Genomic DNA, 22017 nt, shown 5'->3' with positions numbered 1-22017 from the left:
CATGGTCAGTGTTTGATCCCCATATGGGCTTTTCACTTAAGAGTTGGACTTGATGATCCTTGTGGGTTCCTTCCAGAATATTATGTGATTCTGTGAAAGGATGAGATGTTATAAGGGTGTTTTACTTGCTCTTTGGAGGACTGGCATTCCCAGATGAAGTGAAGAGTTTGGTAGAGCCTCCTAGCCACACAATACAACGACCAGATGGAGAGCTGGCTGCAGTGTGAAAGAATAATGGGGGATGGCAGAGGGGACAAGTTATCTAATCACCTTCTTACCATGCTTGCCCTGAGAAACAAAGAGAATCCTTCCCAGCCCATACAGTAGCCAAAGATATGTTATCCCCTTTATATTAAAGAAACACCCTATCCTGTTCATACAAGCTCCAAAATTTTGTGTGCGTATTGCAAAACAGCTGCTGCAGATGTGATAAAGCATATTGGTTCTGGGACAGGCAGAGGAGTTAGAAGAATCAGCAACCTGTGGTGCTGGCAGGACAGGGCTGAGAGGCCTGACAGGGTGCCTGCAGGCTCCTCCTCCTGAAAATGAAGGTTAATTGTACCTGTGGTTGTGGCTTGTGTGGCTCCTGGGGAGAATGTCACCTGGCTGTGCAATGAAAGACCTAACGCAGGCAAAATTTATTACTCCAGGTCTACTCTTTGTATTTTCAGAGTGACTAGGTTTAAAAGCAGGTAAAGAAATTGAAACACACGGGTTTGAAATGCTAAGCCTGACTCTGTGAACAACTTAATCCAAAATAAGACAACACAAGTGGGGAAAAATGTGACTTTACACAGTCATACATTTCCTGATCAGTTTTTAAGCTGTCAGGAGCTTTCTTGGTCTTTGCTGAGAGTTACGGCCAGCAGGAATTGATCACGTTAATTCCTGGGCTACCAAAGTGACCCCATGAACTCTCCTAAACTGAGCAGCACCTTAGCTGTACTTGCTGGTAACTTCCAGAGCAAGTCAGCTGTATGGGTTTACCAAGGAATTCCAGAGATTCCTGTTTATGTTTCTGTTTATCATTCAAATCACCTTAACAATAATTAGCACAGATAAGACAGATAGTGTGGGACAATAGATTTCCTCCACAGATTTCCTTTATCTTCTGCAAAAGGTAAAAGGTCTGCGAGACTTTCACACCTCAGTCTACTCCTTCAGTCTGTTCTCAATACCCATACAAAGACAGTGCACAATGTTACTGCTCTTTACAGCAGCTGTGGGAAGGCCTTGCAGTCTGTGCCATGAAGTTGTTTCAGGATCCAGACTCCCACTTGGATTATGGCTCTACAGGAAAGCAGACCCAGCTGGAGGGAGCCCAGTGCCAGTTTAGTGTAAAGCACTATTTACCAGAAACACCTCAGATGTTACTTGTCAGCTCGAATTTACCCCAAAAAAGAAAAAAAAAAAGGAGGGAATTTTGTCCCTGTAGACTTGATGCTGGATCAGGTACTGCACTACTTCCCAAACCTCCTCCTCCTTCCCTGCAGCTAATAGAGGCCAGTACCACGTGCTATGCAATTTAACTTCCTAGGCAGAAAATCGTTTGGGCTCCCTCCTGATGCAGACGAAAGCCGCGCAGCCTCGGGAGGCATTACCGAAGGTACAGCCATGCTCTTAAACTAAGCACCTGCATGCTGTGCAGCTGCACTGGGCGGCTCCTTCCCCGGGCTCCCTAATGTCCCCAAAGTGTGTGATTGCTTGGTAGCAACGAAGGGCTTCGTCCCCTTCACGATCTGGCTCCTGCCCCCAGGGGCTTAGCAGAACATATTTTAAAAACCCTCCTGGGAGCTCACTCAAGCTCTCTGTTTACACAGCAGATTGGTGGCTTCTCGTTTGAAGTCAGGATTTAAGCTGTTCTTTCTAATTACAGAGAGACTCTGAAACCTGAGAGATCTCTGCTGGTGAAGACTAAGCACAGAGGAAAAAAAAAAAACCAGTTGCATAGGCAGAATAATGCTACATCCAAACCCTAGAGTTTGCTATAAACAGAAGGCCCCTGCAGCAAAATAGGACATATGCTGTTATTTGTCCCCTACAGTCTCTTTTCATCATGCTGTTTTCTGTTCATCACCTCTGTTCCTTGCAAGTATCACCAGCACTCAAGGACATTCATTTCACTTTGTCTACTACAGAGGATGAGGGATAGTAAAAATATCTAAATCCCAGTGAACTTCCCTAGACAGATGAATGAAAGCCAGAATGAGTTCTCTCCAAACTGATGGCTGCCATGGGACATAACTACATTAATAGATTGATTATACACTGAAATTAATTTGAACTGATCAGTCACTAATGTTTCCATTAGGAGAATAAAAGGGAATATATTACCACCCCATTTCAGAAAGGCAGTTAGTTTTTAAATAATTCTTTTGTAACTCTTGTATTTCTAAGAAGCAGAAAGTGATGCCCCAGTGCCCCAGTTCCTGTGTGGGTGTTCCTTCACTCATCCTTGCAAGAAGGGCAGGATGGAAGATTTGGGGCAGGGTGGGACAATGGTCACTCTCTCCCCCAAGAGCCCCTTGTCTCTGACCAGTGCAAGGCTTCAGCCCTTCATTACAGCATCCCGAACCTGCCTGGAGCCTCCAGACACTGCTATCAGCTGTGCTGGGATGGGACACTACCTCGATTCCTTTGCTGTCACTCGCAAGTGTGATGTTTTGGCAGCTGACAGAGGAGGCAGGAGGTGGAAGCAAGGTGAGAAAAGACTTTGGGAACTTTCCCAGCAGCACAAATCCACGGCTGATTGGTTCCCATTTCACCTTGGGAGTGTGAGCTAAGTGGGGGATACGTTAAATGGAAGGTAGAAAGTAACACGTTTGAGAAAAGCTGAAACACACGGGTCTAATCACGTTCTGAAAGCAAGTCTAGTCCTTTCCTCACCTGAGTCTCCTCAGCAGAAGAGAATTGCTCTCCGCTGCCTGAGGGCAGTGATTTCCCCTTGGCTCACTCTGCACTGAAAGGCCAGCACTTCAGTAATCAGATTAGGAGCCTCAAACAACAGCTGCGTTTGTTCTCGGATTTAAAGGCAAAATAATTATAAATTATTGTTTTCCTGTAAATTAAAAGACTGTTTCCTCTTCTCCTGATTTCCAATTTGTTCCCTGAATAAATACATCACAGCATTAACTGCTTGGATCATACTGATCTGTGCAGGCTTCATAACACTTACAATCTCTTATCTGAAATTATTTAAGGGAAGGGGCTATAAATCCCATTGAAAGTTAATTCCTTCCAGTGTTATCCACCATTCAAATGGATATAGGTTGAATAATTGGACCTGATTAATTAAAAGCTGCAGGGCACCGGTGGGAAAGACTAATGTAGGTCTTCACTGAACACCCTCCCCCCCACATTTCTGCATTATTTTAAAAGTCACAACCCCCACTGCTCTGGCTTCATTTTCTCCAGTGACACCAGAGCAGGACACCTGTGTGCTGTGCATGACGTGCTCCTTTTGCCCTGCAGAATAAATGCAGCAATCACCTCACCACCATGCCAGCACACGGTTGTGGCAAGGGCTCCTCTACTCAATTTCAGGGACTCCTTGCACACATAGCAAGTGATACATCTTAGATGCTTCTACTCCTCAGAGCATCTATCCAAAAATCATTACATTAGCAGCCAAAAGAATCATGACAGGAACTCACGTTCAATGTCCCATCCAGATGACGTGGTGGACACAGCTGCAATACCATCTTCCTGCCCACTGCTACAGCCTGAGACACGTCCCTGCTGCAGAGAAATCACCACTTAAGTATAATGGTATTTATGTGGCTGAACCAAGACCAACCATGAATTAAGGTAACACATCTTGAAGGCAGTCTCCCAAAGCAGTTATCAATAGAGCTACTGAGGATAAATGGGATTTGAGTGTAATCTGCAACGCTGAGGCAAGGCTAAGCTTGCATCCTGGTTCTGCACACCAGGGGTGTGTGGAGCCTGATGGGATCAGCTCATGCAGAAACAGCTGCTTTCTAATTCTTTTCTTTTTAGAAGTGAGGTTTTCTGCTCTCGGAAACTGTAGATAAATTCTCATCGGCAACAACAATATCAACAATTAACACTGTAACACATTCAAATCCCTGGATCTTCTTGTGCGAAACACGACTCTGCCTCTTCAGCATGTGGGTGGCTCAGAAGACTTGGCATAAACAATTGGCATTGGTGGGGTGTCACAGTAGGGCATCTTGTTACTGCTCATCAAATATAGCAGCTTCCACTGTGTGCCACAGGAACAGGCAGGAAAGTGTCTCATCTCATCCAGCTCTTGTGTGTGATTGTATCAGCATTTTTCTGAGATGCAGTTAGTTGGGTTCTAGTAAAAAGCTGTCACTCCACCTTTGAATAGATGATAGTAACATTTTACCTATCTCCAAAGAAAGACATACTTGCCAGAGATTAAATCATAAACCCTGTCACCCTCCAGTTTTAAAGTGCATGAAGTAATAAACCCTGCATCTCTCTGGCAGTAAACAGCATGGCAATTAGCACAGAAAACTCTCCCTTAGTAAATGAAATGCCTGGGACCTTGCCTCAGTCTAAAAAGCACGACAGAAATAGACAAGAAGGACCAAAGGCTTTCCATGACTCTCACCTAACCTCTCCACACAGCCCTTTTCCTACAGACATGGGAGTGGGGAGAAGAGCACTGAGTCCCTGCCATGCAAACTTTTTGCAGTGCTCTGCCCCAAGCAGAGGAAAAGAAGCCTCCTGTGAGCTACCAAGGGACCAAGACTGCTTTGATTTTGCTGAGGCAAATGTACTACCTCAATAGCTCCCACACTTGCTACAAGGGCTGCACTGATTTTCCATGAATCAGAGAAACCAGCACCACCAAGAGTTTAGCCCATGGCTTCCCTCTGCCCCTGGTTCTGACAGCCCAGCACAGGCACAGCTCATTTTGTTCCCCTCGCAGTGCACATGGGGTCCTGGATGGTATCTAGATCTTGTTTCCTCTGGTTTTCTTCTTTTCAGTGAGTAATATTTTCTTTTTCTGCCTTTTATTTTTTTCTTTTATTTAAATCAGCCTGAACCCATGATAGCCTTCTTGCTTAACACTGAATGACCACTGGATGTTTTTCCATGTTGCCTTGACATGAACTACTACATTTTGGTGGATGACTTCTTCTATCCTTATTATTTCCAAATCTCAGTACATTTGACGGCTGCTGAACATACTCCACATGCTTAATGGCTTCAGAGTAAGACAGAAGAGAAATTTCTAAATATGGGTTTAGAAGCCATCTGGAAAAAATGAGTAGCTATTTTACAAACCAGTTTGAGTAGTCCATAGATTTCCTTCACACTCAAAAATATGCAAAGAAATAAAAAGAATTAGCAGTTGTGATCACACTTACGAAGCAAATTCCAGAAGCTGGAAACAGACTTGCTGTGTTTAAGTAGAGCATTCACCCTTTGAGGGCTCTATATGTGATTTATAACATTTGTCTTTAACTGCAACAAATTTCAGCTCCTAAAATGTGTAGTTCCCGAGAACCCAGAGACTAGCAGCAAACAGCTGGGCAGGAAGAGCAGAAAAGCCTTCCTACAGTGTATGTCATGCAAATGAAGCAATTGAGAACTTTGAAAACCAGAAAAATACATCAGCAACATGTGTCCTGCCAATGCCACTGACACATGGCATCTTAAACCCTTTGCCTTCAGATACAGTACTTGAGGCCCAGACCTGGCGTGCTGAGGGAGCTCAGAAAATAATCAGCAAGGTAAGGCTGGCTCCCAAACCTACCTCTGAGCAGCCCTCAAGAAGGTAAGGATCAATTAGATGGATGGTGGGTGCTGTAAAGATCTGCTGCAGACAGCAAGAGAGAAAGCTACAAGATTACAAGACTAGTCTCAGTAGTAAAGTTAGAATGGCTTCCCCTCTCTTCTCATCGGTTACTCCCTGCCTTTAGTCCTGCTCCTGTTGGCCAGCTCACCCTTTCACAACCAGCCATAGCCCTTAGGCTACCTGCCAGCAGGCTATTCTCAATCACAAGGAGGTAAAGAGAAGGCACAAAGCCAGCCAGTCAGAGGCATATTAACCAAACCGCACAGGCAGCAAGTCCTTTTCTGCCCTCTCTGAGTCCATTCAGGACATGGATTCTTGCTATGCAGAGAAAGACCTTCGGTATTTCAAAGCAGAAAAGGCATCTGTGCTTTCTTTTGTTTGGGGATTTAAGCCCCAGTTACATGTTTGTCCCAAAAAATTTAGCCAACAAGAGCTTTAGTGAACAAAGAAACACAAGCCAACCTGGGCTGGAATGAGGCTGGAAGGAAAGCAGATTGGGTTTCCACAGCAGTTATATAGGAAGCCATCATTAGATGCTGCAAAATGCTCTCAGAATTTCATGTTGGAGCTGAACTCAATATAATCAATGCCAGCTGTTCCATCAGTTTCAATAAGATGCTTGTCAGGCCCTTTGGAAGCAAACCATAAATTGGCACCAGTTTTCCCTTTCTGAGAGCAGCTGATGCTCTTTTTCCCTTCTAATAACACAGGTTCTCATTTTCTGATGGATGTTGGGCTGATAGCAGAGTCCTGATGGTAACTGGTCAGTTGGAAAACCTAACAAGAGACAAAACAGGAGAGCCTGGCTTTCCACACTGATTACACCCAAGTGAGTTGCTGAGACTCAGGGTTTCCAGCAGCTTACCCAGTGCTCAGCTTTCAAGAAAATGCAGCGGGTGCAATTCTCTCTGTCATGCTACAGCACTTCCAGTAACATCAGCAGTAGTGAAAATGAGAGGGGTGGTATCAGCAAGGTAACCAACCAAAACCAGTTGGTTTTGAGCATCCTTTCCTTAGGCTGTCCTGTCTTTGTTACATGTCATGGAGCCATCCTGGTTCTTGCTCAGTAAAGCAGGCTGATGTGTATCCAGTGTGACTGGGGCTGAGAGGCTGGAGCAGAACAGCATGGGTGCACCAGGTCACCCAGGACACAGAGAGGTAAAAGCAACAGTTTTTGCTCAAACTGTAGAAGCACAGGAACAGATGCTCAGTCACATTCCAGTTCCCCTGTGGCACACAGAGTTGGAAATGTAGCCAGGTCTCCACTCTTAGAGGAGAAATCTTTACAATTTCTGTAAGAAATCTTTAGGAGCAGCAGTGGCTCTAATACAGTGTTTGATGCAGGCCAGATGTGCTGTGGGGCTGAGGAGAAAAGATACCTGTAAGAGAAGAAATCACCTGAATCACCTCTGTAAAATCCAACTACTCTGGACTTTGCAGAACAGGTTTTTGGACCTGGCTGTGATAAGGAGTGGTTTGTAGAGTCATTCTGAGACTGTTAAATGACAGTAGGATTTAGCAAAATGCTACAGACAGAAGCTCTGCATGAGAAATCTCTGTTTCCAATTAGGACAAATGTTGAGGTCCTTCCCAGGGCATTCTCCTTGTGCTTCTCATAACAACTTTTGTGACTGCCTTTTCACAAAGACTCAGGGATTTAGGCACCCGCTCTATTACAGATACCTTAATTCCTATGACTTTGGAAAAGCTTGACCACCATTGCAGTTCATACAGCACTGAAAAGCAGAAGTTGTACAGATGACTTAGTTACAGATACAAATGGTATTTAATGCTTTAGCCAGACAGACAAGGCAGTCTAGGTTAGACAAGCCTCTGAAGAAGACCCTCACACCTATTTACATCCATTCTGCACAGGTAAAAAGGCCTTTTAATTTTATGAAGGAGCTATTTCCTCTGAGAAGGCTCTGAGTCTCACATTCCCAAGGGTTGTTTACCCAACACTGCTCACTGGTTTGGTCAGAAGGGTGCATGAAATAGATCAGCCTTCAAGCCAAGGCATTCAATAAAGGTTAGAGTAGTCACAGGGATTTAATAATATTATTAAAAGCTAGTTTGCTTTTCAAAGCAGTTTTACCACCACTACTCCTAGTTCAGATGCCACTAACTCTTTTTTCTTAATATCTTAACATAAACAGGCCTTAAAATCCTTTCCAGCTTTGTGCTGGTCCTGGGCTCTTTGCTTCCACAGGGTGTATGTCTGCTGCTGAGCCTTGTGCCAGGAGCAGTAGGAAGAGCAGGCTTAGCAGAGTGCCAAGAGAAGAAACTGGTCACTGACAGGGACGAAGCAAGTCAGATGGGAGCTGGCAGGGCCCAGCTGCTGTGCCAGCTGCTGAACAAACCCTCTTCACTTCCCTTTGCTGGGCTGCCTCCCACACACTGTGCTGACAAGGGCTGCATTGCTACATCCAACACTTCATTCTGTGCTTTGAAAGTCCAGAGTAATTGAGTGACAAAGTCATTCTGCCTTGCATCTCAGCAAAGAGTTTTACTCTAAAGACCCTTTCATCTTCTGACCTTCTCCTCTCTGCCCTTCCTGAAGCCTGGCTAGCCCGAGGCCCAAAAGGGCACATGAAGGGGCAAGTGAACCTTTCCAAAAGTACATCCTGTGCTCTCCTAGCCTGAGCTCTGCCAGTGCAGTTGGTACTTGGGGGAAGCATTTTGCTGGGAACCACCAGCATATCCAGACTTCCTGAGAAGAAACTACCCCCTCCACAAATACAACGGCAAGAGCCCTCCTGTTCACAGCACTCCCATCAAAGCACAAACTCTTCTCATGCTCCACAAGCACGTCTGGATTTCAACCCCGTCAACTAATGCTGTTCCCAAAGGCAAAAAATTTAGGGTCTTACAAAAACACTGCAAACACATGACCTGGCAAGGTCCCTAACCTTCCCTGCTTCCATATTGGACACAGCATTAGACAAGCTTAGAATAAAAAGTGGAAATGGCAAGGATAATTATTCCAGGAAACATATAACTCTGGCTGCCCATACTGATGAGTCACTTGTCCAATTTCTTAGGTCTGATGAGGCAATCTCTTAGAAGCATTAAGAGTAATAAAAGTTTAAAAATAATTAAAAATATAGAACTGGCACAAAAAATTAGGGGAATGTAGTATGGTCCTTAGGTATACAGCTCCCTGAATTTACTATTATTGCCAGTCTTGCTAGAACAGTAGGGCAATCCCTCTTATACTGCTTTGATTTCAAAAACTTTATCATTCACATCACCTGCACAGAACTCTCCCTGCAGTTTTGCCATCTCTTTTGACATATGCTCACATGCAAGGGAGACAAGAAGTAGGAGAATTTTGCAACCATCAGGATTTCCAGTGATGGATGCCCAAGTGTTTTTTCCTTAGAAGGCATGTGTTTTCCTTCCTAATCTGGCCAAGCATGCCCTCCTTTCTCTCATGATCCTGTATTCTCAGCAGTTCAGCAGAGAACAGTCCTGTGGTTGAACACACCAGAAGCAGAAACAAGCAGTTTCTGAGATATCTCCCAGCTGGGCTACTACTGACTCACTTTGTGCTGTTTTCCCTCCACATTGCACAGACAACCTCAGGAAGTGTTTTTTTGTTTGTTCGTGGTTTTATTTTAAAATGCCCTGTTAAAATTCTCATGCCAATACTTGAGATTCCTCTCTGCCTCCCTGAAACCCCCCATGTCTCTTAAACTGATGCTTTCTTTCTTCACCTTTACTCTAACCAGCCCAATCCACCCTGTAGATGATCTGTCTCCCAAGGTAGTTCCAAGTTCTGCTGCCTTTCCAGAGGTGGAGCGGGGTCAGGCTGCCTGGGCAGAGCAGAGAAACACGTCAGGAGTAAAGGACAAGTGTTCCCTGTGCCTGTGAAGAGCTTACAGCTCTTTCACAAGGGAGGAAGGAGTGGTTGAGGCCATGTCTCTTCCTACGCTCAACACAGAAAGCAAGTGCTCTTCTGCTGTTACAACTTGGGTCCTAAAAGGCAAGGCTGGACTGGCCCAGCCTCAGCTATTAGATGCAATTATGACACCAACATAAACTCCAGAAGTGCCAACATTTCATGGAAGACATAGATTTTACCTTTGCAAATCTCTATGAAGAAAAACATGGGATAAATGTAAGTATAAATTGAAACATACCTTTATGTCTTATGCAGCACTATATTACTTGCCTAATAGGTATGTACGCATAATACATATTGAATATCATACAATCATAAATATTAGAGATAGAGCCAACTAATGTATAGAAATTACTTTTCTCTTGCTAGGAAGCTAATTATTATCAGGTGAAATGCAAGGAGTTCTTTTTACTAGCTTATACCATTCTGGAATGTGAATTTTAGTCCAAGAAATGATGGCAGGATCTGTTCTGAGGGTATAAGGCTACTTTGCTCCTCATACTTTATTCTGTGTAAGCATCCAAAAGAAGCCATCTGGTCTGAAAGATGGCTATGCTATCAATTATCTGTGAGGATGTATTTTCAAGGGAAATTATATCCTTTCAAGGTTTGGCTAGTTTGTTTAGACAACTTTACCAGTGGAGAATTTGCTTTTAGGTGCCTTAAGTACGTAAAATTTCAAGTCTGAATATTTGTGAAATAACAAAGTTTAAAAGGTCAAAGAGAAAACTGAAAGGAAAGCTGGCTGTAGTCTGTACTATCAATGGTGTACATTGTTCTGCCAGAAATCACTAACTGGGAGGTATTCAACCCCCTGTATAAGTATAGAGAGAATGCCACAGAAAAAGACATGTCTCCTGTTAAGTTCCTGAAGAGCAGAAGCCCACAGGGTAGATGGGGAGACTAACAAAGGAAAAATAGAAATAAGGATTCTGCTCCTATATGCACTGCTGGGAACTGCTCAAGGAGTTCAAGTGCTAGTACAGCCTCTGGGTGCCGTAGCCCAGAGACATTCCTCCCCAAAACATGGCCAACCTTGGCTCCTTGGCTGCAGCATCTACAGTCACAGTTCAATGATGTCAGGGAAAAGAGCACTACACCTTCAATATTGACTGTTGGTGTCTCATCTCTCCTATCTTCTTTTGGAAGACTGAGAAGCTGAGAGCCTCAGCACAAGCACAGCTGGCTCAGCTGGGCTAGGTAACAGAAAAACTGAGAGTTTGAGATCAAGAGTCAATTTTGCATGTTCTCCAGGGTGCCATCCCTGCCTGTTGGAAATGCCCCATTAATCTCAAAATATCACAGGTGAATATAATGGTGACTATCTGCATTTCTTAGTATAATAAATAGGGCCTCTTGGCCTGAAGGTAGAAGGATTCTTTTTTTTTTTAACTTTTATAATTCTGATCTCTTCTTTGGTTGTTTACTTTGTGGGATTTTTTTGTCATCATGCAGTACAGTCTTCAAAACACTGATAGCCAAATATTTCTGTTGAAATAAACAACCTGGTTTTTAGCAAATACCTGCAGTCTCACACTCTACACATCTACAGCACTCCATGAAAACTAACTGACATGACTGCCATCTTGTTCAACACCAGCTGGGAATAGTCAGCTGTAGCTCTGCACCTCCAAAGAATAGTGAAAATGAAGAGTAAATATCAGTTTTGATAACTTAATATAGCCAGGAAATTATTAACTGCCTCTAATTAGTGATACATATTTATACCTGGAGCTACTAGCTACAGCTGCTTCTCATTCTTGTGTCCTGGAAGAACTAACTATATGCTGCCATCACCTTGGAGTGATGAGCAGCAGTCCAGTCCTGCAGAGCTGCAGCTTGACAAACCCTCTTAAATCACCTGTTATCTCCTGGGAGTTTTGGTTGAGCCCTTGCTGCAGCAAATACACATCTCTGTATACTAACATCAACCATTCACTCCACCCAGATCTTGCAAGCACAGAGTTCAGGTTCTGCCTGAAGATCTCTTCCTCTGAACACAGTCACTTTCCTAGCTCAGAATTATTCCCAGAATATGGAAGTACATGTGGTTTTAGGGCTCTGGACCAAAACCACTGCAGCCACCTAACTTAAGATGCTGATCTAACATGAATTTACTCTTCAAGCCTGAATTGTTCAAAGACTTATGGAGGTTTATCTTTGTGTGAGCAAGCTTTATGCTGGATCAGGTACTTTTGGTTCATGCCACTCTTCCTCTACATGAATAAGACATCACATTTCCAGAATAAATGAGGGAAACACCTATCACCAGTTCAGCTGGGCAGCATGACTTATTTGGATCAAACGTGTACTCTAACCTATGGAGAGACCAAACCACCAGCAGTAAAACCCACCATACTCTCACCCTCTGACCTAGCAATGTTCTAAGATATTGTTCCCAAAGACTGAGGTGGTTCTTTTCCATGCTCACCCAGAGCCTGTCCCGTGAGCTTTACTGCCATTCCACCATGGGTTTTATGCCATTAGCTATTGCCACCAGCAGCCATCAAACACAGGTCTGGTTAAGGTGATCAGCTTGAATGTGTTCCATCCACTGCCTCAATTCTCCATTCATTAACGGTGTGCAGCATCTCTCACTCAAAGTCTTCAGCCAGTACATCAGATCTGGAGTGTACAGCACACAGCACTGACCTTCACAACCTGATGAGATACAGCAGGCAGGAACTACAGTACTTTGCTCCTGGTCTGACACCAGTTCATAAGATCACCTTGGGAAAGCCATGTCACCCCTCCTTGCCTGAGTTTTCCCAGCTGTTAGATATGGATAATAATGTTCTTTGAAGTCCGTCCAAATCTTTTGGTAAAGGTCAAAGATTTTAAAACATTACTCTTGACGGTACAGTCTTCAGGACATGAATTGCATCTTTGGCATGGGCAACCTCTAACACACCACTAGTGCTAACATTGCCCCAAAGAGAAAACAACAAACTCTGCACTGGCTTATCACTACAGGCACTGGAAAAATACACGCTGGTTGCTGATACGCTCTTGGATTTTGGCAAGTCTATGTGTTATTTCTGAACACAATCACAACTTGCTTTGAGTTCAAAGAATTGTGCAGCGCTGCTCAGGGTTATCTAGGAGGCAAGTCAACCTCCAGCTGTATCACCCTGTGTCCTTGGGAATATTCCTCTGGCTTGATCTGAAGCTGAGTGGATTGTGAAGACACACAGCTGGGTTTCTGGGCATCCTCTTGTACTATACATGCTCCAGTCAATGTATTTTATTTGCCAAGAGAGTTTTAACTTTCTTATTTAGAAGAATGAATTGTGGTAATGGGTGTCTACATTGGCAATGTGCAATCTTTTTGTTTGTTTGTTTTCTTCCCTTTGCTGAAAGGTCATATAATATTTGTACTAAGCAGTAATGACCAAAGGAGCATACACAGCTCTAACTCAGAACAGAGAGGGTCCTTCTTATGTCACTGCTGTCAACTTAGTACAAAAACTGCGATGAATAGGAAAAAATAAATAAATCTTTTGTTTTCAAAGCTAAATAGCCAAAAATGCAGCTAGAAAAGTTCCATAAAGGTTTAGCTTTCAGCAACACATAGCGGAAACAAAGCTCATTCCTCCTCTTGCCGTGCCCCCTGACCTCAGAGTTTTATATGTCACTGCCTAGAAGGCCTCTAGTCACGGCAGCCTCTGTGCATGGCTTTCCCAGGACTTTAAGGGTTTTCCTTGGGGGATGCTTGAGTGGGGGAAAAAAGGGTTTTAGCACCAGTCTTCGATTTAAAATAGCAGGGGGAGTTTACTGATTAATATTCATGAGAAGGGAACAGTCTCCTTTTTGTTACTGCAGTCGTTTCCCATGCAAGGTGGGTTGAGAGGGAGGAATACATTAAGGAACATATCCTACTGTCACAAGTACCACCACCTTTAGAGATAGAGAAATCAGGAGTCTGAGCAGAGCTCAGATGGTAAATATTTAACAGGGAAAGGACTTGCCTCCTCTTTCTGCCTGTATATATTAAACTCATTCTTTCATTTTAACAAGGGAACTGTGTTTTCCTGCTCTCTCAACCCCCACCCCTGCCCCTCACTTAAATTCTGGGACTAAGTGGATAGTTCACAACATGCTATAAATCCCCTCCACCAGTAAGCCAACTGAATGTATTTCCTTGTTTGGTTGTTTTCTAAAGTCATTGCTAGTCCTTCTCCAGTGGGAGATGTTCATTCTATTCACTGAGGCACAAGGAAGAGCAGGACTGGTTCCCTTGCCAGAAAACTTCTGGGATAACCTAGCTGAAATCCATGATTCTCACACCCATCTAAAACTGGCATATAAAGAAAGCGCAAATGAAGAAAAGTTTTTCAAACACAGATGCTGATTTGTGGTGCCTGTGAATTGTGGGCATTCAGTTCAAAATGCTGCTTTTCATGTGCCAAAGCGCAGAGCACGGTCTTCGCCTTGACATCTTCAGTTCTTCTGCCGTCAACTCCACCAGCACCTGGGTTCAGGGATCCCAGAACCAAGAATGATTTCTGAAAAGTACAGTGAAGGGTTCAAAGCCTCCTCTGTAAGGATAAGCAAGGACTTCTTATTTTCTGTGCAATCATGGGGAAAATACACCAGCTCATTTGGCAAAGTCAGCTTTATTCAATAACTCCTTAGAGACGGGAGATTGTGCTACACCTCCAGTGCCAACATCAAAACTGGATTTGCACAGGAGCTGACAGACCTCTTTGGCAAGAAACTTGTATCTGTAGTCATGACCCTATAATAGCAAGGCAGTAGCAAAGTAGCTGAGCATTACCATTTGACATTTTCTCTTGCACTGAGTGAAACAAACTGTCCTGGCACAGCCACACCTCAGCTGATGCAACCAGCACCAGACTGAGCACCAGAGCAGCGAATATGGGAACTCCTGGGACCTCGCAGACAAGAATGGGCCCTGGGAGCTCATACACTTGAAAATGAGCTGATCATGAACAAACTATGGCAGTGCACAACTTAAATCATGTCTGGATAACAAGACCGCATCATCACCCTGAATATAACCTTCTCTCTTACCTCCAGAGAACAAAAGAGCATCAGCAGATCAAAATGGCAATGCATGTGGCCTGTGTAGGGACCCCTCTCTCACAGAGGGCAGCAAGGGCCACACTGAGAGCCAGGTTAGCTCTGCCACCAGCTGCTGGCAGGGCCTGGGGTCAGGCTGGATTCGGATGAACTGTGATCCCAGATCAAACTCACTGTTTTGACAGATGTCCTTAGACCAAGTACAGTGAAATGGATCAGTACAGTCAGTTTCACCTGGGGAAGGATGGGATAATGAAGAAGAGAGGAGCAGAGAGAAATGACCAGTTTCACCGCAACAGCTGTCCTTGTCCCAAAGACCCTGTCCCAGTGCAATATCCCTCTATCTCTTCAGCATCCAGCTAGAAAATTTTGCCAGTGGAAACATGTTGGTTTTGCACTTTTGTGAAGATAAAACCATGAGATAGCTTTACCAAGAGAAGTGGTTTTGCCTGTACAGTATATTTTCCCTGGGAACTGAAACATTCCACATTGGCAAAGGACATCATTTCCACTGCTTGGGTAGCAAAACTTCAGTAATTCAGATAAAACAGATAATAAGGCCCAGAGTTTCTCACTGAAGCCAGAGAAGTGAGGTTAGGATTTGGTTTAAGGGTGGCATGACACATGAGAAGACACTGCATGGAGATGGGAATTTGATAACAGCCAAGAGGAGCTGTTATTGCCATGCCAGTCAAGGCTAAGAAGAAAGGAACTTTCTGAACATGGCTGGGGAAAGGAGGGTCTCCCTGACCTTGGCTGCAGCACACTCACAGCCCAAGCAGTGCACGCCTCGCTGGAGCTCTTGCTTTGAAGAACTGCGCCTGACTTCAAGGTGATTGTGAATGCAGAGCATGACCCATTTTAAACAGGTAGGCCAAGAAAACCTCCATCTCTCTGCCTTTAGGGACCTGTTTCAGAATACTGAGAACTTACCTTGAAAATGTTTTCCATACTGTTTGATGTTGTGGAACAGTCAGTGGGAATACAGACAGCATTAGATGCCTGGGTGGCTTATTGATTTGTTCTAGTTTTATTAAATCGGCTAAAGTTCATTCAGAAGTCTCCATTCCCCACACACAAATACTTATTCTGAATGTTGCTTTGAGAGGAGTAAATGGGGGAAAAAAAGAAGGGAACTTTAAAGTTGAAAAATTTATCTAAAGAAATCTGTGATGTGAAAATGGACTTCATAAAAAGTATATATTATTTATATCACTAGCAGAGTCTTCTGGGTTCAATACCTCTAGCTACTTAAATTCTGCAAAAAGTTGAGTTGCTGTGTGCATGATATTTCTAATGACACATGCACACAAATGTGTGTGTCTGTGTTCAGAGGGAGAGACTCCTGAAGAGAATAAGAAGGATTCTACCAAAGAAAGAAATTTTCCTTTTGTCAACCAGGTAATTAAAGAAAAGCTTAGACTGTTGCCCTATTTTTGTAAGAAAATTGAGAATTGTGCTCTTGTAACCTATACCCATGAAGTAATGACAGACAAATTAAATGGCTGAGGTCACGCAAGACCAGTCCAGACCTTTCCCCTTCCCCCAACAGTAAGATGAGAGCTCCAGGCAATTTCCAAGAAACATTACAAATTGAAGTAGGAGTTGTGAAAATGGCCAGTGCTCAGCAGCTGAGAGAAGGACTCCAGGATTTCACATGGACAGGATGTCAATGGCAGAAGGAGCACGGGGGAAGAAGAGGCACAGTGCTGGTGTTGTCAGAGCCCAAGTGCCCCTCCAGTGCAGGTGGGACAAAGGTATCCTATATACCTCCTTGGATCAAACTCCAGATTTATCCATTCTGAGGTGATCCAGAGAAAACTATCAAAGGACTGATATCTGCCCGAACAGATAAGTAGAAAGTAGAAGGTAGAAGACCTGAATTTGATCCATCTCTGCTTCTGTGCTGAAACAGAAATTGATTTCCATGTTACTAACTCTAAGGAGACTGTACTGTTGTTATGGTCTGATTGAGACATCAGGAGAAACTTGGAGACTGTTTTCCTCAAAAACACCTTTCTACACCACCTCTGGTTTCTAAGAAAAAGACCACAGATTTAATCTGTTAAAATGTCACTATTCTTCTCTCAAAAAGTAGTGATGTTAAAAGAGCTTACTACTCTTCAGCAGACAATTTAAAGGCACAAATAAGTTAAAATTTATAATTCTTCCTGCTGTCTAATTCTGGATACATTTTAAGATGCATTTGTGTTTGAACGGGATCTTTTAAAAAGATCATTAATTGAAGCTGTCTGGCTCTGTCATCCTGCCCTCCCATTCTCCACCCAATGAATCAGTAAATTGTAACAAGAGAATCTGGCTAAACAAGTTCCTAATTCAAACGCCATCTTATGGACAAAGAAGTCTTTGAACATAGTATCCATCATCTGGCTCCTTGCGATGGAGCGGAAAGTTGTTTTTATACTGTTCACAGAATCCATCTCTCCCGTCAGCGCCGTCAAATGTTGAGTGTGGTGCGGTATGAGAGAGGGGAGGCCTCTGTCAAGGAGCTCAGGGCAAGCAATTTCCTGCCAATTAACACACAGCTAGCTTTAATATTTCTCCCAAGAATAGAGTTTCAGATAAGGAGAAATTTTACACTGGTTGATTCCAGGTTACTGATAGAGCTTCCTTTTCTAAGGTCCAGTTGTCTTCTTGATGGAGTGACTGGCTCCAGTGCGAGCACTCCGGGGCCTCGGAGCGTGCACAAGCCAGGCTGGCTTTGATCACAGGAATGAGATGATTGGCAGGAGAGTCCCACTTCCCAACAGGAGAGATCTCAACAGCAGCCTCTGAAGCTGAGCACATAACTTGTCATGGCTGTTTTTGTATGGGTGTCACTAAGCTGTAGCTCTCCCTGCAAGCCCTGATTCATAAGCCTCTGCATTCATAAGCGGAGTTGCAAAGTTCACTGTGCAGTACTACAAAACTAAATTAATTAATCTGTGTAAAATGATTCAGAGCCAAGCACTACACTATCCATGATAATACACTAACCAAACAAAATACTCCTGACTAGTAATCTATAAAACTGATTTCAAATGTGTTCATTAATGTCCTTATAAAGAAAACTACTCTTGGCAAGGTGGCAATTTAATATTTTTTTCTTTTCCTTTTCAGCTGTTGGAGTACCTGAGAGCAACAGAGCACATGGAAATCAGAATAAAAGACATTTGTTCTAAGAATAAATGCACAGGGCATTTTGTGAGGAGACCAGACCCTTTTCCTTTACTCTCCTGCATCTTGTAGCCTCTTTGAGGAGGCTGGTGGGAAGAGGTTAAAGGTTACCTAGAGCTGCCAGTGAGAGTGAAAAATGGTGGATAGCGCCCCTGTTCTTGACTGTGAGTTCCTTTATTTTCTTTTGTCATGGCAATACCTTCCCAGGGAAGGCCTGAATGTTGCAAATTAGTGTACCAACTTATCTTTGTAATTACCTCTTCAGGTGCAATACTGAGCCAGCTGCTTGCATGAACAAAAGAAACTGCTCAGTAGTGTCTGTGCACTGGTATCTGCCACAAACTTTTTTTTAGGCTTATCAAGTATCTGGCTCATTATTAAACAAAAACACTAACAGAATTTTACCTCTTTTTCTGGGGAAAGATCTTTCTCTGAAAACTTCAGCCTGATACAAATTATTCTAGGAAGAAATCTCAACTTATACCAGTATATCTGAAAGCAACACAATTAGAAGAACATCTGATAAAATCAAATATGTGAACTGAGTTTGAAGAAGCAAAAATTGAGTGCTGCTACAAATGAGAGAGACACAGGGCTTGGGGAGAGTGAATTCTGCCAGAACTGTGTGAACAAGAGCTGCAGCTTTTGTTTCCCACCACATGCTTCTTGGGCACAAAGGAAAACTCGTTCTGATGGGAAAAGATGATGATTTTGGTGACCGTGCGTGAGAGAAGTCTCAGGAGAAACGTTCAATTCCTCTGCTTGTTCAGAAAAGAAACCTTGGAAACTTGAAACAAATTCCCAGGAATGCTGTTGTCTGTTGTGCTCAGGCTGCCTCCAAGTACACAAGTCTTCCTGGGAAAGAGGGTGCCATGGAAGACTCCTTCCAGGTGAAAAAAGCTGTGGCGTTCTGCAAGAATTGTCACCAACAAAGAATTGCAGAAACTCAAAGGACAAGACAAAGAGATAATAGACCACTGTTCAGGACTCTATACGTAATCATAGACAACACAACTTGAGCAGGAACTGAACCCATCCTGACAGATGGTGGTCCAGCCTCTGGTCAGGACAGGGAGATTAGGTTAATCCAAACAAGCCTGGCCTAAACAAGCTGGTAAATCAGGAGGGCACATGAACCAAGGCATGAGATCTGACTCAAATCCTATTGTGCTGAAAAAATCTTACTATCATCAAAGCCAACTGAACTCTTATTAACAATATAAATACACACAGACAAAAAACACATATATTTACATGGGACTTGTGGCCAGACAAGATCCTTATCCAGCTATACTGAAGAATGTAGTGTGAGCTGCAGTGAGGTGAAAGAGCTCAGTGCAATGGACCAAAGGGTCTGCCTTGGGTGCATGACGAAGTAAAATCTGAATGGCCAGGTATCTGGACCTAGCTAGAAATGTTGACTCCTTAAAAACTAGCCCTCAAGGGTTTTTTTGTGAATCTGGCCAGTGTACAAATTTTCATTTTCAACTCTGACTGGAAAATCCTGTCACTAAGGAACTAGTCTCAGAAAAAAAAACAAAACCAACTTGCAATGTTATGTCAAAACATAGCAACCAACACAGCTTTTAGGTAACAGAAAAATGGAAATTTTTTTTCTGTATTTTATTTATACTCCAGTAGTGTCTATGTTAGCATGGTGGTCCAGAGCAGCAAATGCAAATCCCCTGTGCACCCCCAGTGAGTAGGAACTGGTTTACTCTGCAGGGTAGTTTTGGTGTGCACCTTGGAGAATGCTAAGGATGCTAAGCCAGAGCTGGTTTGGATACACAACTGGATAAGCTGCAGTCCATAATGGAAACCTGGGAATCTGAGTCAATGCATGGTTCTTTGGAGAGCTTCAAAATACAGCCTTGGTGGGCACATTTGGTTCAAACAACCAGACCATCTCATCCAAAGAAAAGCTCCCAAACTGCCAAGAGGTCAGATGAGGGGTTTTGGGACCAAGTAGCTTCTGTGTACTGATCCACTCATGTTGCAGTAAATAACTTTAGACACAGCCTGACAAGATGCCAAGTGTTTACTATTCCCTAATGAACAGTTCCAGAGCTGTTATTCCAGCTCACAGCAAATTACTACAGCCAAAGTATAATAAATAAATCAGTGCTTATACAAAGTCATGAGGAAAACTGCAGCAGATTAGACACTCATTAGAGATTAATTTCCAAACTATAGACTGAACAAAGAACTGATGTGATACAAAAGTTTTCACTTAAACAAACCCACAAGGTTCTGGTCATATTATGAAAACAGATAATGCGTTCTTATTGGCTTTTCATGTTTAGCCAATCCTGAATAAATTTATTAAAATTAGAGCTTTGCTGTGTATTTTCTGTTTGATTGGTAGTGGAACACTGTCATTTTGCCATGAAATAAGAAGGAAAAGGTAAAATTCAATGTGATTTTAAAAGCTGATTTCAAAATCAGCTTGGAGAGGTCTTTGACAGGTTCTGGTGCTGTGGCACCTGTGGTAATTCAGAGAGCTGATCAGTCCATTCAAGTCCACACTCAAAATGGTTCCTTTTCCTCCCTCTCATAACTTAGAAAAAAGTCACTTGTCAATGTCAGGCTTTACATGTAAAAATAAAACACTGCACCAGAGACAGAACTGTTCTTCTAGAAGGCAGAGAATTTTCTTCCAACTATTATTATATAAATGGGATAATAAAGACATCCCAGAAAATTCAGTTAGTTTCAGTTATTATTTAATACAAAATACTGCAAATATTTCTTCAGCTATTATGTAGTTCATCATCAAACCCCCACTATTTTGTGTGTTTACACAGTTCAAACATGTGTTCACACCACGTGAACAGATCTGATGCCCACACCGGGAATTCTCTTTCCTTTTTTGCATATTGGATTGTTCCAGTTGCTAAAAGCTACAATCTGCTGAAGATGACCTATATTTACTGCATTATTATACTGTACATTGCTCTGAGAAGGCTGGGACATTGCATAGTATAGCAGAGGTAGGTGCATGTTTATATTATAGATTTCAGCTGCCTAATTTCAGCAACAGAAGGCAATAGAATGATTGCCAGGTAAGAGAACTGTTATAAACATGTTACCTGAAGAATAAAAAAAATAATAGTCCTTGTTCTTTCAGTCTCAGGGAGCTAGGGATGTGATCCTATTAAGCTGCATACAGTTACTTCATTTACATGAGACTGTGCATCTTGATACTCAAGGGCCTCCCTCTCTTTGGTGCAGAAAAGCTGTATGTCCAGATGATTTCAACAAGAACAACAAGGGCTTTGCATATCATAGACTCAACCAGTGACCTGCAGTGTGAAAATGTAAAAATGGACTCTGGAGAACATAATACTGTCCCTACAAAATATCATTAAGGCAGATAAATTCTTGATACCAATTTTACACAAAGATGAGAAATGAATTCAGATTTAGCTTTGTTCCAATTCCACACGCTTCTGTGAGAGGCTGGTCTCTAGCTAAGCACTTTGATTTTTTGATTGGAAGGTGATCTCCAGTGAACTGATCATCCTCATCTTTTCCTGCCCACAGAAACCTCTGTCCTTCTTACAAAGAGGAAAAGCTGAGAAACAAAAGGCCCTATTTCCATTGTCTTAAAGCAGAACATTCATGACCTGAGAGTAGCCATCTGCAGGGATGAAAGGGAGGTTGGGTGAATGAATCATGTACAGAACAAAGCCAGCCAAAATTCCATCAGAAAATAATGTTTACACCTGAACAGAGCTGCACAGAGAGAGGAAGGAACAGACTGAAGGCAGAATTCCTTTCCAGCCTGATCACTAATTAATCTAATACTTGGAATATGATTTTTCCCTGTTTCTGAGAGACTTAAGGTGGTACATTCCTCAGAGCCAGTGGAGGGGTCCAGGTCAGGGACCCCTTTGGCAGCACTCTGGCTAGAAGGACAAGTTAGGGCACCCCAGCTCCGGGCAGCAGCCACAAAGCCAGGCCCTCCCCTTCTGAATGACCCACAGCTGTTCATTCAAGTTGTCTTTTTTGAAAGCCCCAGCTGTGATCTGAATGCAAAATGTAGAGGAGTAGTGACTTACAGAGGTATTTAAACCAGGAAATTCTTCTTGGACATATT

At 43.0% G+C, this 22017-nt stretch overlaps 1 long non-coding RNA gene across 1 annotated transcript in view; it reads right to left on the bottom strand.

Annotated features, from left to right (window-relative positions):
- LOC134421434 (uncharacterized) overlaps positions 1-3732 on the bottom strand; it is a 49727-nt gene extending 45995 nt beyond the window's left edge. The window contains exon 1 of the long non-coding RNA XR_010028594.1: positions 3654-3732. This is a non-coding gene — a long non-coding RNA (uncharacterized LOC134421434). The remainder of the gene's footprint in view (positions 1-3653) is intronic.
- Positions 3733-22017: the final 18285 nt, after the last annotated feature.

Source organism: Melospiza melodia, chromosome 8 (assembly GCF_035770615.1).
Source record: "Melospiza melodia melodia isolate bMelMel2 chromosome 8, bMelMel2.pri, whole genome shotgun sequence".
NCBI lineage: Eukaryota > Metazoa > Chordata > Aves > Passeriformes > Passerellidae > Melospiza > Melospiza melodia.
This window is presented reverse-complemented; position numbering and strand designations above follow the sequence as displayed.